The sequence below is a fragment of the Zeus faber genome, assembly GCF_960531495.2.
Source record: "Zeus faber genome assembly, chromosome: 14".
Taxonomy (NCBI): domain Eukaryota; kingdom Metazoa; phylum Chordata; class Actinopteri; order Zeiformes; family Zeidae; genus Zeus; species Zeus faber.
The window spans coordinates 18,113,474-18,127,571 of record NC_137200.1 but is presented as its reverse complement, the minus strand read 5'-3'; positions in this window follow the sequence as shown (position 1 = coordinate 18,127,571).

The window sequence follows — 14,098 nt, the reverse complement described above, 5'->3', positions numbered from 1 at the left end:
TGATATCTTACAGTAAAGTACAGTAAAAGACTATTCTAGCTGTTCTAATCCAACGCCTCCAACTGTTTGGTCATCATCTCCACCACACTAACGATTGTTTCTCAAATATTTATTGTATATTTAAATATCTTAAGAAAAAACCCCAATTATAAGCCCCAAAAATATTGATTTCGGGGTCAACATTGCTTAGCGCTAACTGACATGATATTTTGTCTATACTTCACGGTCAATATACACTCTCCACAATCTCTCCACATTGCTCAACAGTATTTAAAAAAAAAACGCAACAACACCGGAGACAAAGTGGTACTTTTGCTGAGTAATGCGCTGCATAATTAATATACAAAACTGCTGAGGAAGCCAATTCTTATCTCAGCTCCCTCTCCGGGCGGTTCTATCCCTCCCTCTCTCTTTCTCTCACTCTTTTTATTACGTAACATCGCTGACAGGCAAAGACCGCGCAAAGATGCATCGCAATCTCCTGATACACTTGCCGCAAACGCCACGGAACAATCACACACGGACGCACATGTACTCGACCGCACGGGAGCCCGGACAAAAAGGGAGACGCTGCGAGAGCCATCCTCCACCGAGGTGACGGGCTCACGGCTCCCCGTGTTAACAAGCGGTCAGAGGCGTGATGCCGTACTCACTCCCTCCTAACGACTTGAGCAGGGACTTGAGGCTGATGTCAAAGAAGCCGGAGTCCTGCTGGCTGGTCGCCATGGCTGCGGAGGCTGTGTCGCCACGGTGACAGACAGCCGAGGGAGGACAGGACGGCGGGGTGAGGTGATGAAGACGGACGGGGATGGAAGGAGAGGGGTGAGGCGGAAAGTGGGCGCACGGGGGAAGCCAAAGTGAGGACGGTCGAGGGGAGATTCGGATGGAGAAAGAGAGAGAGAGAGAGAGAGGGAGAGAGAGAGAGAGAGAGAGGGAGAGAGAGAGAAAGGAATGTCAAAAGGGATGCCGATGCGGGTGTGAGCTCGCGATGCGGATGCTGCAGCTTTCTCTCCCGGCAGTGATGAGCATATGCATTTGTCTGTGTGTGCAAGTGAGAGCGGGAGAGGAAGAGCGAGAGAGAGAGAGAGAGAGAGAGAGGGAGAGGGAGAGAGAGAGAGAAAGAGAGAGAGGGAGAGGGAGAGGGAGAGAGAGAGAGAGGGAGATGATACAGTATGTGAGAGCGGGCAAAATAGGTGTGTGTCTGTGTGTGTGTGTGTGTGTGTGTGTGTGCGTGAATCTGTGTATGTGTGTGTTTGTGTGTGTGTGTATGTGTGTGTGTGTGTGTGTGTGTGTGTGTGTGTGTGTGTGTGTCTTTGTGTATGAGAGGCTCTCTGCCCTCCTCAAGATGTTTGGGGGAGCAAACGGACCAGAAGAATGGGGGAAGAGAAGAAAAGAGAAGAAGAGGGAAACAAAGAGAATATGACAGAGAGAGAGAGAGAGAGAGAGAGAGAGATAGATAGAGAGAGAGAGAGGATGGTAATGCATAGATGGCATATAGCAGCAGCAAGGGTGAGAGGAAAAGGCAAAGATGAGGACGAGGGGGAGAGAGAGTGGCAGAGAGAGAGAGAGAGAGAACGGAAGGAAGCAGATAAAATGGAATCGATGATGACGTGAGGAAAAGAAAAAGGCTTCTGAGGACAAGGAGAGCTGGTAGCTTTGCTGGGATATTAGCCGTCCGGCCCCATCTATACTCCTGGCGAGCAATTAGTGTAACGTGAGTCTGCCGCTCGCCCAATCAGAGCGACGACGGCCAACAAACCGAGCCAAAATAAAAGAATCGTCACCGCCGCCCGCCCAGCGTTCGGCCCCCCTCCTTCCCCCCTACAGGTCAAAAGCACTCACTGCAACAACACACGGACGCACGTTTCCTCTTTTCCGTGAACAGCACAAAAGCGGGAAAAAAAACGTGACGATATCTGTGACGTGGCCAAACACCGGTCAAGCCCAAGTCTAAGATAAGACCAATCAAGACATCTCAAAAGGGAGCTGGTCTATCCAGCTCCCTTTTGAGTCACTGAAGGGAAGCTTCTTGTAACAAATCTTCTGCTTTGATGCCTTTGAGAGGACAGTGGGAAGTCCAGCCGTGAAAGGTGTGTGAGATATTCTAGCTCTGGCTCATTCTAGCTCTGGCTCATTAACATACTGCTGTGGTGCTCTTGATAGACAATAGACTGAGGTAGGTGTCTGTCATAGGTGTCTTTCATTTTGCATGAAGGCAAAGTAGGGTAGTAAGTAGCTCTGTGCGAAGTCCGAATGTAATCGGGCTTAAAAATGTGTCGGCACAACCCGTTTCCCACGGCAAGGCTGCGGGAACGGCCAGACTAGGATCATCGAGCGGATGAACAGATGTTTTGTTAAAGGAAACACAGCACATGAGTTAAGAAATAGGTTATCCATCATATCAAAAGTGAACACAGCAAGTCATCTGTGTGCTGTCGCATTATGTCAACAAGGGATGGGTAGTAGTTTGATTCAAAGCCACAGATCGCAAGCACGATCTGAGTGAGTGAGCGCACCGTGGCCTGGTTTACATTAACAGGACTAAAGCGATCCGGTCTCACCGGAGTGGCAGAGAGAAAGAGGTAGAACCTCTGACCATTTCCTACCATGGCCGCTAAGCCTTAAATGGTGATTCGCAAAACAAATGAATTTGTTTGAGCGTGGCCACAGCTTGGCTTGGTCGGTAAGGTCGGCTGCCAGATACAACCTGCGACGCGAGTGAAGCATTTGTTATGCTTGTACATTCAACAACAATGTACCAACATGGGAGTATGACAGGTACTTTGTTGGCAAAATAGACAAGAGGTATCCACACGGTGTCAACATTCAACAAAATCCAGCATGTGTCAAACGGCATCAAAATTAAACGGAATGACATTTCAAGACATGTCAAGAAGACAGTGATTAAAAATGCTTTAATGATGATGAATGTTGATTTGTGCTTTTGAAGTTGATTTTGTCGAGGTAACATTTACGGAATGGCGATATACAGAATGTGATCCAACTGGCTGTTGGTAACGGAGGAATTTCCATTGCCTTGACGACGGCGATGACCTCTATAGAAGTGAGGTCAGCGAGCTCACACCCAGGAAATTCAAATATCTGACATTTTCATAAAGGGAAATACAGAACCGCAGGGATGTCACGCAGCTCGCAAACTGGAGGGATCAGCCACCAGGAAGCAGTCGAAGGTAGAAACATTAACTCAAAGAGGCCCGCAAAAACGGCCACAAACGACACACACACACAAAATGGTTACAAACACATACAGGCGTTGTTGCATGCTCTATAACATTGCCATGCTTGTTGTGCATAGATATTCTTTGCTAGGAACTCCCAAGGATTCTTCAGATACTAAACTGGGGCCGGGGTAAATCAGCTGTTGGAATGTGATTCCTACACACACACACACACACCCACGCTGGCATACTATCACTGACGCATACGGAATACACTTAGAGACACAACTTAAATTGCCTTTCTTGTGGTGAGCAGTACAAGAAGGAACAAGCAGGTTGTCTACCAGCTTGAAGGGGAGATGTGTTTACCTTTCTGAGAAAGAGAGAAAGAAATCCAGAGCATGCACGTATGCAGTGCAATCACACACACACACACACACACACACACACACAGAGACACAGACACACTCCCGAATGGACAGCAAGGATACTAAGCGAGCATTCTGGACACGGAGGCTTCGTTTTGATGGGTCGGCAAACTGTAATTTAATCATTCGGAACTCCACCACGTGAGTCATGGGAACATCTGTGAAACACGACCGCTACACATGTGCCAGTGATCCGTCTTTCTCAAATTTTCACATCGCATGTGCTTGTGGGAGTCATCTCATCCATTGTCAGAAGGACGATAGAAACACTCATACCCCACACAAACACATATAATACATCCATGCAGCCGCACTTCAAGACACATTGGGGCAGTTTTCGCGGACAGGGTTTCATAGAAATCAGGACCAAGCTAATCCTAATGAATCAGAATTTTAAAAAGCCTCTCTGAGGTGTTGCTTAATTTAACATGATTTGTTTGAGACTAGGAAGTCCTAGACTAAGGTGATGAAGGACTAGTCAGCTCCTGTCTATAACCACCCTTCTGTCTGGTCTCAGTCTGGATAATCTAAATAATAATAATAATAATAATAATAATAATAATAATAATAATGCTTAATTAATAAATATATTTTTTAAATTAGATCCAAGAGTTGCATATTTGAAAGTTAGAGATGCAAACATGTATCAAGGGCCCTTTCTTAAACTGTTCACAAAACGTCCTCCTCTCAGCACCAACAAAGCCGCTCAAGCCACACAACCAAAGGCCCACAGGGAGGTTTTAACTCAGCGGGTTCAAAGTTCACACGGTGGTGTGTCATTGACACAGCTGGAGTGATTAAACGCACTCTGAAACCTGTGAGATGGTTTTCATGCCAGACGTGCCTGTACCCTCGCCAGCGTCGGGCCAACGTTTAATCGGTTGGTTTCGCTACCTCGCCAGTGAATACGCAATGAATATCATGGAGAACATGGGGAAAAGCAGAAAAGGGGCGAAGGTTTAACATCTTACTAAATGAGTTTTATCGAGGTCTACATTTGTTCTACGCATTCTGGTTTGTGGAGGACGCGCTCGCGGGGGTGGAGGTTGACCGAGGCGTTAGCGCATTCAAAGGTTCCGCTTGTATATTATCCACCTAATTCCTCAATGTTTCTTGTGAGATGTGCATCTAAAATACGAGTGGAAATGATTTGAACCCAGTCAGAAGGAAAAGAAATAAGTTGTAATAAGTTGAAATGCTTAACATACTTACACTTGGTCACTTTTGCCTTAAAATAACAGCTTCAAAATCATTTTGATGGTACACTGACTTTTAATATGGAGAGTGGCACCTCTTTCATTCCCCCCCTCCAAACGCCTTTTCTTGCACTATGTAACTGTTGTGTTCGGTTTAAAACAGCGGGGAAAAGTGCGTCACGCTTTACAGCACTACATCACTTGCGTGATGTTTGGCTCAGGGTTTCCGTTAGCCGGTAATTACCATTTTTTTTGAACTGGTAAAATGTATTAAAAAAAAAAGGTGTTTGTCTGTTCCTCTGATCTAGGCATTCTGTATTACAGTCGGACTCTTATTTGAACTATTCATAAATCAATGCGTTTCCATGCACTTGAATAAGCCGACTATAATCGGGTTAAGGCAATATTTTGAATATTTAATGGACTGTTCATGGACTGTAAAAACCTTACCCAGATAATCGTAATCGAGTTAATCTTGAAATAAGCATAATCGTAAGCACGGCACAATCATTCCATTTATTGTGGCAGGTAAACACCCTCTCCCCTACCAAAATGGGCACATGTTCGAGAAAGCGTCCGAGGGGATCAAAGAGGGCAAGTAATTCCCGTCAATAATCCGGGTTTTTCAGTGATCGTATTATTATTATTATTATAACACCTTAAACGCATTATTATCTTACCCGAAAGATTGAGCTGAAATATTGAGAACATGCAAACTCCACACAGAAAGGCGGGTTATCTCCCAAAAAGGAGCCTTTCTGTGCGGAGTTTCGCATGTTCTCCCGTGCTCACGTGGGGTTTCCTCCACCTAACATCAGTCCGGACCCCCACCAAAAACATGCACACATCATCGTCTGACCAGCGATGGACACTCGTCACCAGGTCCCCGGGCGCGTCCACGAATGCTGCCCACTGCTCCTGGCTGTGCCCCCAGGGGAAGGACAAGCCAAGGATGGGTTACACGCAGAGGCCTCATTTCACCGGCCTCCATCCAAAGCATGTGCATGTGCGTGTGTGTGCGTGCATGTGTTGTTGTGTGGTGTGCTGTGTGACAAATAAAGATTGTTCTTCTTCTTAATCTGTATGTATGTATGCAAACACACTGAATAACTTTCAAGAAAATAGATCATGCCAGTGAAGACGAGGGTAGCCTGTGAGCAGGAGGATGAAACCGATGCATATTATCATCAAGACAAGATGAATAAAAAAAAGAATAACCAAAGCTCATATGACGTTCATTTTTGTTGAATTTAAAAGGATGTACCGTGTCCTTTAAGGGGGCAATGGACAACTTTTGCGCCGCTGTCACAAAGACAAACCGCATCGCTGTACGATCACTCAGAGCGCTCTGTGTAAATGATCAACAGCACTTTGGAAATAAGAGAGAAGAAAGCAGCGTGTTCACTGAAGAGGTCAATGGAGATTGTCATAATTTTAGTTAAATTTTTATTACTTTAGTTGCGGAATCATAGCGTTATATACATAGACGCCACATTGACTGCTTCGCCTCGTGGCTGTGATACGTCATATTGGAAACGGGCAAGACTCTCCGGAGGCCGTAAACAAATACAAGTATATGAGAGAGCTGCGTTTTTTCTGTATAAAAAGCCTATTACGTTTATATTTCTCAAACGATTTCAATGTGTTGTTTTTATATTCAAGGAGTTATGATCTACGTGGAGTGTCATAAACATTTCATTTTTTGTTTTTCAATTAAACTTATGGATGGTATTGTGTCTTAGAGCTCTTTGGATCACTGAAATCAATCTCAGAGACCCGTGATAATAAGTTTGCCAGGTGAGCCCAATTAAAGGAAACTACTTAAGAAGGACGCTCCACATTATTTAGCAGGCCACAGGTTTCAAGCAATATGGTGAAAAAAAACGCTCTGCTGCCGAAAAGCCTCAAATAGTGCAATGCCTTGGACAAGGTATGAAAACATTAGATATTTCATAAAAACCTAAGCGTGACCATCGTACTGTGAAGAGACTTGTGGCTGATTCAGAGCACAGACGGGTTGGTGCAGATAAAGGCAGAATGAGGAAGGTTTCTGCCAGACAAATTCATGGGATTAAGAGAGCAGCTGCTAAAATGCCGTTACAAAGCAGCAAACAGGTATTCAAAGCTGATGGTGCCTCTGGAGTCCCGTGAACCTCAAGGTGTAGGATCCTCCAGAGGCAGTTGTGCATAAACCTACTATTGGGCCACCCCGAACCAATGCTCACAAGCAGAAACAGTTGGAGTGGGCCCAGAAATACATGAAGAAGGGGGGATGGTAGCTCAGGAGGTAGAGCTGGTCGTCTAGTAATCCAAAGGTCGCTGGTTCGATCCCAGGCTCCTCCTGCTAGCATGCTGTAGTGTCCTTGAGCAAGACACTTAACCCCTAATTTCTCCTGATGGCTGCGTCCGTCGGTGTTTGAACAATTGTAAGTCGCTTTGGATAAAAGCGTCTGCTAAATGACTAAAATGTAAATGTAAATGACTCATTTTCAAACAGTCTTGTTTACTGATGAGTGCTGTGCAACCCTGGATGGTGCAGATGGATGGAGTAGTGGATGGTTGGTGGATGGCCACCATGTTCCAACAAGGCTGCCACGTCAGCAAGGAGGTGGTGGAGTCATGTTTTGGGCCAGAATCATGGGGAGAGAGCTGGTGGGACCCTTTAGGGTCCCTGAAGGTGTGGAAATGACCTCGGCAAAGTATATAGAGTTTGTGACTGACCACTTTCTTCCATGGTACAAAACGAAGAACCGTGCTTTCTGTAGCAAAATCAACTTCATGCCTGACAATGCACCATCTCCTGCTGCAAAGAAAACCTCTGTGTCATTGGCTGCTATCAGCATAAAAGGAGAGAAACTCATGGTGTGGCCCCCATCCTCTCCTGTCCTCAACCCTATTGAGAACCTTTGGAGCATCCTCAAGCAAAAGATCTATGAGGGTGGAGGCAGTTTGCCTCAAAACAGCAGCTCTGGGAGGCTATTCTGACATCCTGCAAAGAAATTCAAGCAGAAACTCTCCAAAGACTCACAAGTTCAATGGATGCAAGAATTATGAAGGTGATATCAAAGAAGGCTCCTATGTTAACATGTAACTTGGCCTGTTAAGATGTTTTTGATTGAAATAGCTTTTGATTTCAGTAAACATGACCTCCTAGTGCTGCAAATTCAACAAATGACCATTTTCAGTTCTTTACAACCTATAAAATGTTTTGAAACTCTGTTGTGCATAATCATTTGGAACAGTGCATTTTGAGTTTTTTTATTTTTGAAAAACATACTGTTATTATTGGGAGGTTTGTTCAATAACATTCAAATTATACCCTAACGGTTGATGACTTGAAAATTATACTGACTGTCATTTGCATAGACTCTTTTAAAATTCTGAGAAAAACATCATTTGCATAATAATTTGGAACGCAATGTAAAAGAAACGTCATTGCCTGAAATACCTGTACAATGTGACATGTGACATATTGCGTAAGGAAAGCAACAATCCTTGTTTTGTTTTTTTACAATGGCTTAAATAACTCACACTGTACGAGGGCTTGATCTCAAGTTACTGCAAGAAACAGCAGAGTTCTGACACACAAGGAAAAACATCGGCGGTTCGAAACTGCTGCCAAATTTTCAACTGCAATGTTCGCGTACGGCGGCGTGGAGCAAACCCAGACCCCTTGAAAGAGTTCCAAATAACTACTCTAATTTGTATTTGAAACTACCGTCCCTCCGCTATCGTTTCAAAGTCCTCTCAAGCAGCCAAGACATTTTCATTTTCAGAACGCCAACTGACTGGACCTGCTTCGTGCGCAGAAGTCCCCTGATGTAAATGCAATTCTGCTCTGGCTTTCCTTCCGGCCTCGTCCCCCGACATCCCGCTCCCATTTTGAAGCCGAGAACGGCCGAGGATGGGGGCGAGGATCCCTGATGCACACAGCGCTTACCTCTGATGATCTTCGTCCTCTTCCTGGACTTGGATTGGATCTTCGTGAACCTCCCTTTGAAGTCGCTGGGCTCGAACATGTCCACCGACAGAGTGGCGATGCGCTCCAGGACGATGCCGTCCTGGGTTGGGCTCCCGCTCTCCGTGTCCTCTTCCTGGCCTCCCCGGCCGCCGCCGTGGTCCGGGGCCACGCTGTGGGCCCCCAGGCTGAGGATGCTCCTCACATCCTCCTGAGACATGTTGCCGACCGGGTGGGGGGGGGGGGGGGGGGCTCCTGGACAACCCTGTCCCTGGAAAATCGAATCTGAAACTTCTCACGGGCAGCAACCCCAATTTACTACATAATGGTCAACCGGTTGGATTGCACATGATCAAAAACGAAAATCCAGAGTGATTTCAGTTTCAGTTTCCAGTGCTCTGGATGATGGCCATCATTTTGTTATCCGTAAACATCTTGCTTGCCGGTTTCCTTGTCTCCGCACTCCTTGCATTTGACACTCTTCTCGTATTTGCTCTTCTTATGACGCCTTTCCCTTCCCAGGTTGCTCCGACTACGCCGATGCGTTCTCCATTCCCAGATAAGACGGTGAGCTCTTCGCTTTGTTGTTGTTACAGCAACTCTCCTGATAGTTTTGGTCCGTCTCCCCCTGGCTCTCTCTCTCTCTCTCTCTCTCTCTCTCTCTCTCTCTCTCTCTCTCTCTCTCTCTCTCTCTCTCTCTCTCACCAACACTCTCAACGGTAATTCGTCACAATGACGTTTGTCTTTTACCATCAAGCAGACAGTTTTACACCTGCCCTCTTCTTCACTCGTACTAAGATTCTTTCTGCCGTTCTCACCTGTTCCCTCTCTCTTTCTTTCTTTCTTGCTCTCTCTCTCTCTCTCCCTGTGACTTTTTGTATCTCTCTCTCTCTCTCTCTCTCTCTCTGTTCAAAGAGTCTCTGAGACACAGCTGCGCCCTCTCCGCTCTCAGGTGGTGAACAAGGGAGGGATCCAATTGCACCGATGTGACTTGATTGGGTGGTTTGGGAAGTTTGGGTGGTTCTTTGTGCGCTCGCTCGCTCGCTCTCTCTCTCTCTCTCTCTCTCTCTCTCTCTCTCTCCCTTTCTGACAGTCGTTTTTTTTTTTCCTCTTCCTCCAGGGTTTGCACTCCACCCCCAGCCCATGCCCCACTAAATGACTATTTGGCAATGAGTTTTAATCCTCCACCCCTCTCCTTCCCCTTCTCCTGTACGGCCCATGACCACACCTATTTCCTCCTCCTTGGGCGTCTCTATCTTCTTCAGGCATGTGGGTTAAGCAGCAAACAAAGGCACGCATCTGCCTAATTCAAACAGCCGGCCCACACAGCCGGCCTACACCTACACCCTCACATATCATGTGAGGGTGTAAGTGCGTGTGTTTGTGTGTGTGTGTGTGTGTGTGTGTGTGTGTGTGTGTGTGTGTGTGTGTGTGTGTGTGTGTGTGTGTGTGTGCGCGTGAGCCCCTGTTGTCACTTGTCAAGGCTGTTTAGCCAGTTACAGTAACCTCACTGTGTTAAAAGGTGTAGGATTACTGAGGGCAGACACACCCCTGCAGGGGGAAACCTGGGACAACCACAAACAAGAAGAACCCCACACACACACAGAGAGAGAGAGGAGAGAGAGAGAGAGAGAGAGAGAGAGAGAGAGAGAGAGAGAGAGAGAGACAGCGACAGAGAGGAGCATTGCCCAGGTGACACTAAACGCTAAATCACGAACCGTACTGTACATTGACCAAGAATTCAGATATCAGAGGGAGAAAAGGGCCTGATTTGACCAGGCAGTTCACACAAGGTGCTGGCATCGACCATCATGAGGAATGTTGAACTGGATTTTGTCACAGGCAGATAAGTCTTTAAGTACCGTGCAGCTTGCCAAGAACCTCATTTCATAAAGGTGAATCTAAAGTCACCGCATATTTAGCGAGAGGGACCCTTCTTTGTAGCGGGTTGTTAATCATTGGACCCAAAATGGCCATTTTCCGTATTGGCCACATCTTGGCTTCAAGCACTGGTCAACATCGTATCTCCCAGTTCGTCCCTCTGAACCACGTTTGAACTCCGGTAAACACAAGTATTGAAAATGTTATTATTGAAGCTCTCACACAACTCAAATTTAGTTGAATTTCTTTTGGCAAAGTCTCTTATCTCTCTCCTGGGATTGATTATCCAATCACCCGACAATGAAACAGACGTCTCATCCCTCTAGAACCTCTGCGACCACGAACAAAACAATCCAATGACAAAATGAATGAATGAATGATGAACCAACCCAAAAACAGCCTTTTATGTGAGTACGCCTCCTCTTGAACTATGTACTATGATCAGTATCACTCCAAAATGACTGTGATTTCCACAGTACTGTGTGTCAGTTGTAAGCAGGCTCTTCTACTCTACAGCGTCCCTCCCGGGAGATTCCCAACCCCAGGTGCCTTTCTTTCTGCTGTTTATGTCACAATCATCATGGCCCTTGAGATGTTTAACTGATGACCTCATGAGTAGTATTGTAAAAAAAAACAAGTTGTTTCCCCGTCACAAATGACTTCTTAATGATACGGCCAAAAACATCATAGTGAAGAACATAAACATTGAACATTTTCCGTTTTCGAGACTTACACTACAATACTGCTGCAATATTCCATTCAAAAACATTTTATGAGAAAATAACTATTAAATATCAAGGCCACAGTATTGTAGGAAGTAACAGGTAGTAAAAAAGCCTATAACAGTAGTAATAGTAGAAGTAATAAAGTTGTCTAATACATTGCTCAGTTTATACAGCTCTATACCAAAGTCAATTGACCAGACCTGAAAAAACAAAATTACATCTGCTATTACATCAGTTTACATCTAATGTAATTAAAATGGCTGCTGTCATGACTGCACTGCAATTTCCGCTGAGATATGTCTGCACATCGCTGGTTCGAGGCTAAATTCAAATCGAGACAAGAGACAATCGATCTATCCATATCCAATCTTGTCAAATGAGGACGTATTTTTAAGATTACAGAACTACACGATTGGGGCATTTTTCTTAATTTCGTTCAAAAACAGAGACGGAAACCTTTCTTAAGCGTAGGTACAAACCTTGAAGTCCAAATGAAAGAGAAATGTTCCTAACTACTAATTCCCCTGCGGATTAAACGGAAGTTTAAATTTTAACGAGTTGACTAGTCTAAAGGACCGAAAAAAGATTGCATATAATAGTAAAACAAATATTGCGTATATTATAAGAGCCTTTTGAAGTAGTGAATCACATTCTTCAATGACCAAATCATATTTGAAATGCTGCTGCCCAGGCATAGTTTATGTCTTTTGGATACTATTTTTGGATACTATAAGTAAACAGGGCTGGGATCCCGGGCGAGGATCGAGGGAAGGCGCCCGACGAGGGCTCCCGAGCGAGGGGATATTTTTTAATCTGCCGTCTGCCGTTAACATAGGCTAGTTTTTTATGAAGCAACATTTGACGGAGAGGAAGACCTGCCATTTCAGAGCAAATTATGTCAATATGTAATTTAAATGCGAAAATTAATAAAATAATATGATAATACGTTTAACCGATTAGTATTTCTGGTGCTGACTAGCGAGGGTAGCAACGTTTAATCCACTAGTAAACTAATCGCGCACATCGCTGGTTTCATCTCTAATCCTTACACTTCTAGACTTAAATTATCAAGCTGTACCACTTCTCAATATGGGTTTGATTGTGATGACTTACCCCGATCTGCCACAACATTTGAACCACCGTTAATAACCACTAATATTGTGTGGCATGGATTCCACAAAACCTCTGAAAGTGTCCTGTGGTATCTGGCACCAAGACGTTAGCAGCAGATCCTTTCCAAGTCCTGGAAGTTGTGAGGTGGGGCCCCCATGGATCAGACTTGTTGTTCCAGCACATCCCACAGATCGGACCCTAACCCCGACCATCCACATGAGGTAGAAGAAAATGTGATTCATCAGACCAGGCCACCTTCTTCCATTGCTCCATGGTCCAGTTAGGACGCTAACATGCCAATTGTAAGTGCTTTCAACGATTTTCAACAATTTATTACAGTAGCTTTTTTGCGGATTGGACCAGACGGGCGAGACTTCGCTCCACATGCGCATCAATTAGACTTGGGCATCCATGACCCTGTCACCAGTTCACTGGTTGTCCTTCCTTGGACCACTTTTGGTAGGTACTAACCACTGCATACCGGGAACACCCCACAAGACCTGCCGTTTTTGAGATGCTCTGACCCAGTCGTCTAGCCATCGCAATTTGGTCCTTGTCAAAGTGGCTCAGAGCTTTACGCTTGCCCATTTTTCCTGGATCCATCCAACACATCAGCTTCAAGAATTTACAGTTCTCTTGCTGCCTTATATATATCCCACCCCCTAACAGGTGCCATTGGAACGAGAACTCCCGCTAACATCTGGTATTTGTCATTAGTGGGAAAGGTTACACACGGGTTTAAGTCCCGGGACAAATTACACTGCAGTAGTCACAGGTATTTATCGGCTCCAGCTCCGATTGGCTCTGATGGAAACATGATATCCGGGTCAACCCGCTAAATTTTGCCCCTTTACTGACGAGAAGTGACGCACGTTGAAGTTCCGGACGTTGGTGTGTAAATAGACAGGAATATCCATGTATCATTCCATCATTTCATATCCAATTCAGAATCCAAAATCAAAATCAGAAGTAAGTGACTTTTCCGCATGTGGGACCATTAAATGTTTTGAGTATGGGGATGGCTCTGTAGGGACCCCCATGCTCCCCGCCGGGCTCCGAGCCACTCCAGCATCCCCCCAAGCCATTTTTCCGAACTGGAGGAGCGTCTCGCCTCCCCACCGCCGAAGGACTGGCATCGGGTGCTGCCTGTGCGCGGGCGTGGGCATGGGTACTCCATGCTGCTTCTACTGTTTTTTTCTGAATTCCACAATCCCACTGGAACCATGATACACCCCTTTTCCAGCATCGAACGTGACACACCAGAAAAAAAAAAGAAAGGCATACTCGTCAATTGGCAATGGGAACAGTGTCAATCGCCTATTTTTACTTATGTATAAAAATCCCGGGTATACCCGCTAATTTTGGTGTTAAAACAGTACACACATCTTCTTTATTAATACATGGTTCGCAATCGATGTTTATTTACATTTTACAGGCAAATCGTGAAGAATACAGAGAGGAGGAAGGCATGATGCCAAAGGCAGTTACATAGGCGTGCCAATCCCTCAGGAAAACAAGAGCTAAATACACACACACACACGCACGCACACACACACACACACACACACACACACACACACACACACACAAATACGGATATAAATACATCACCACACCC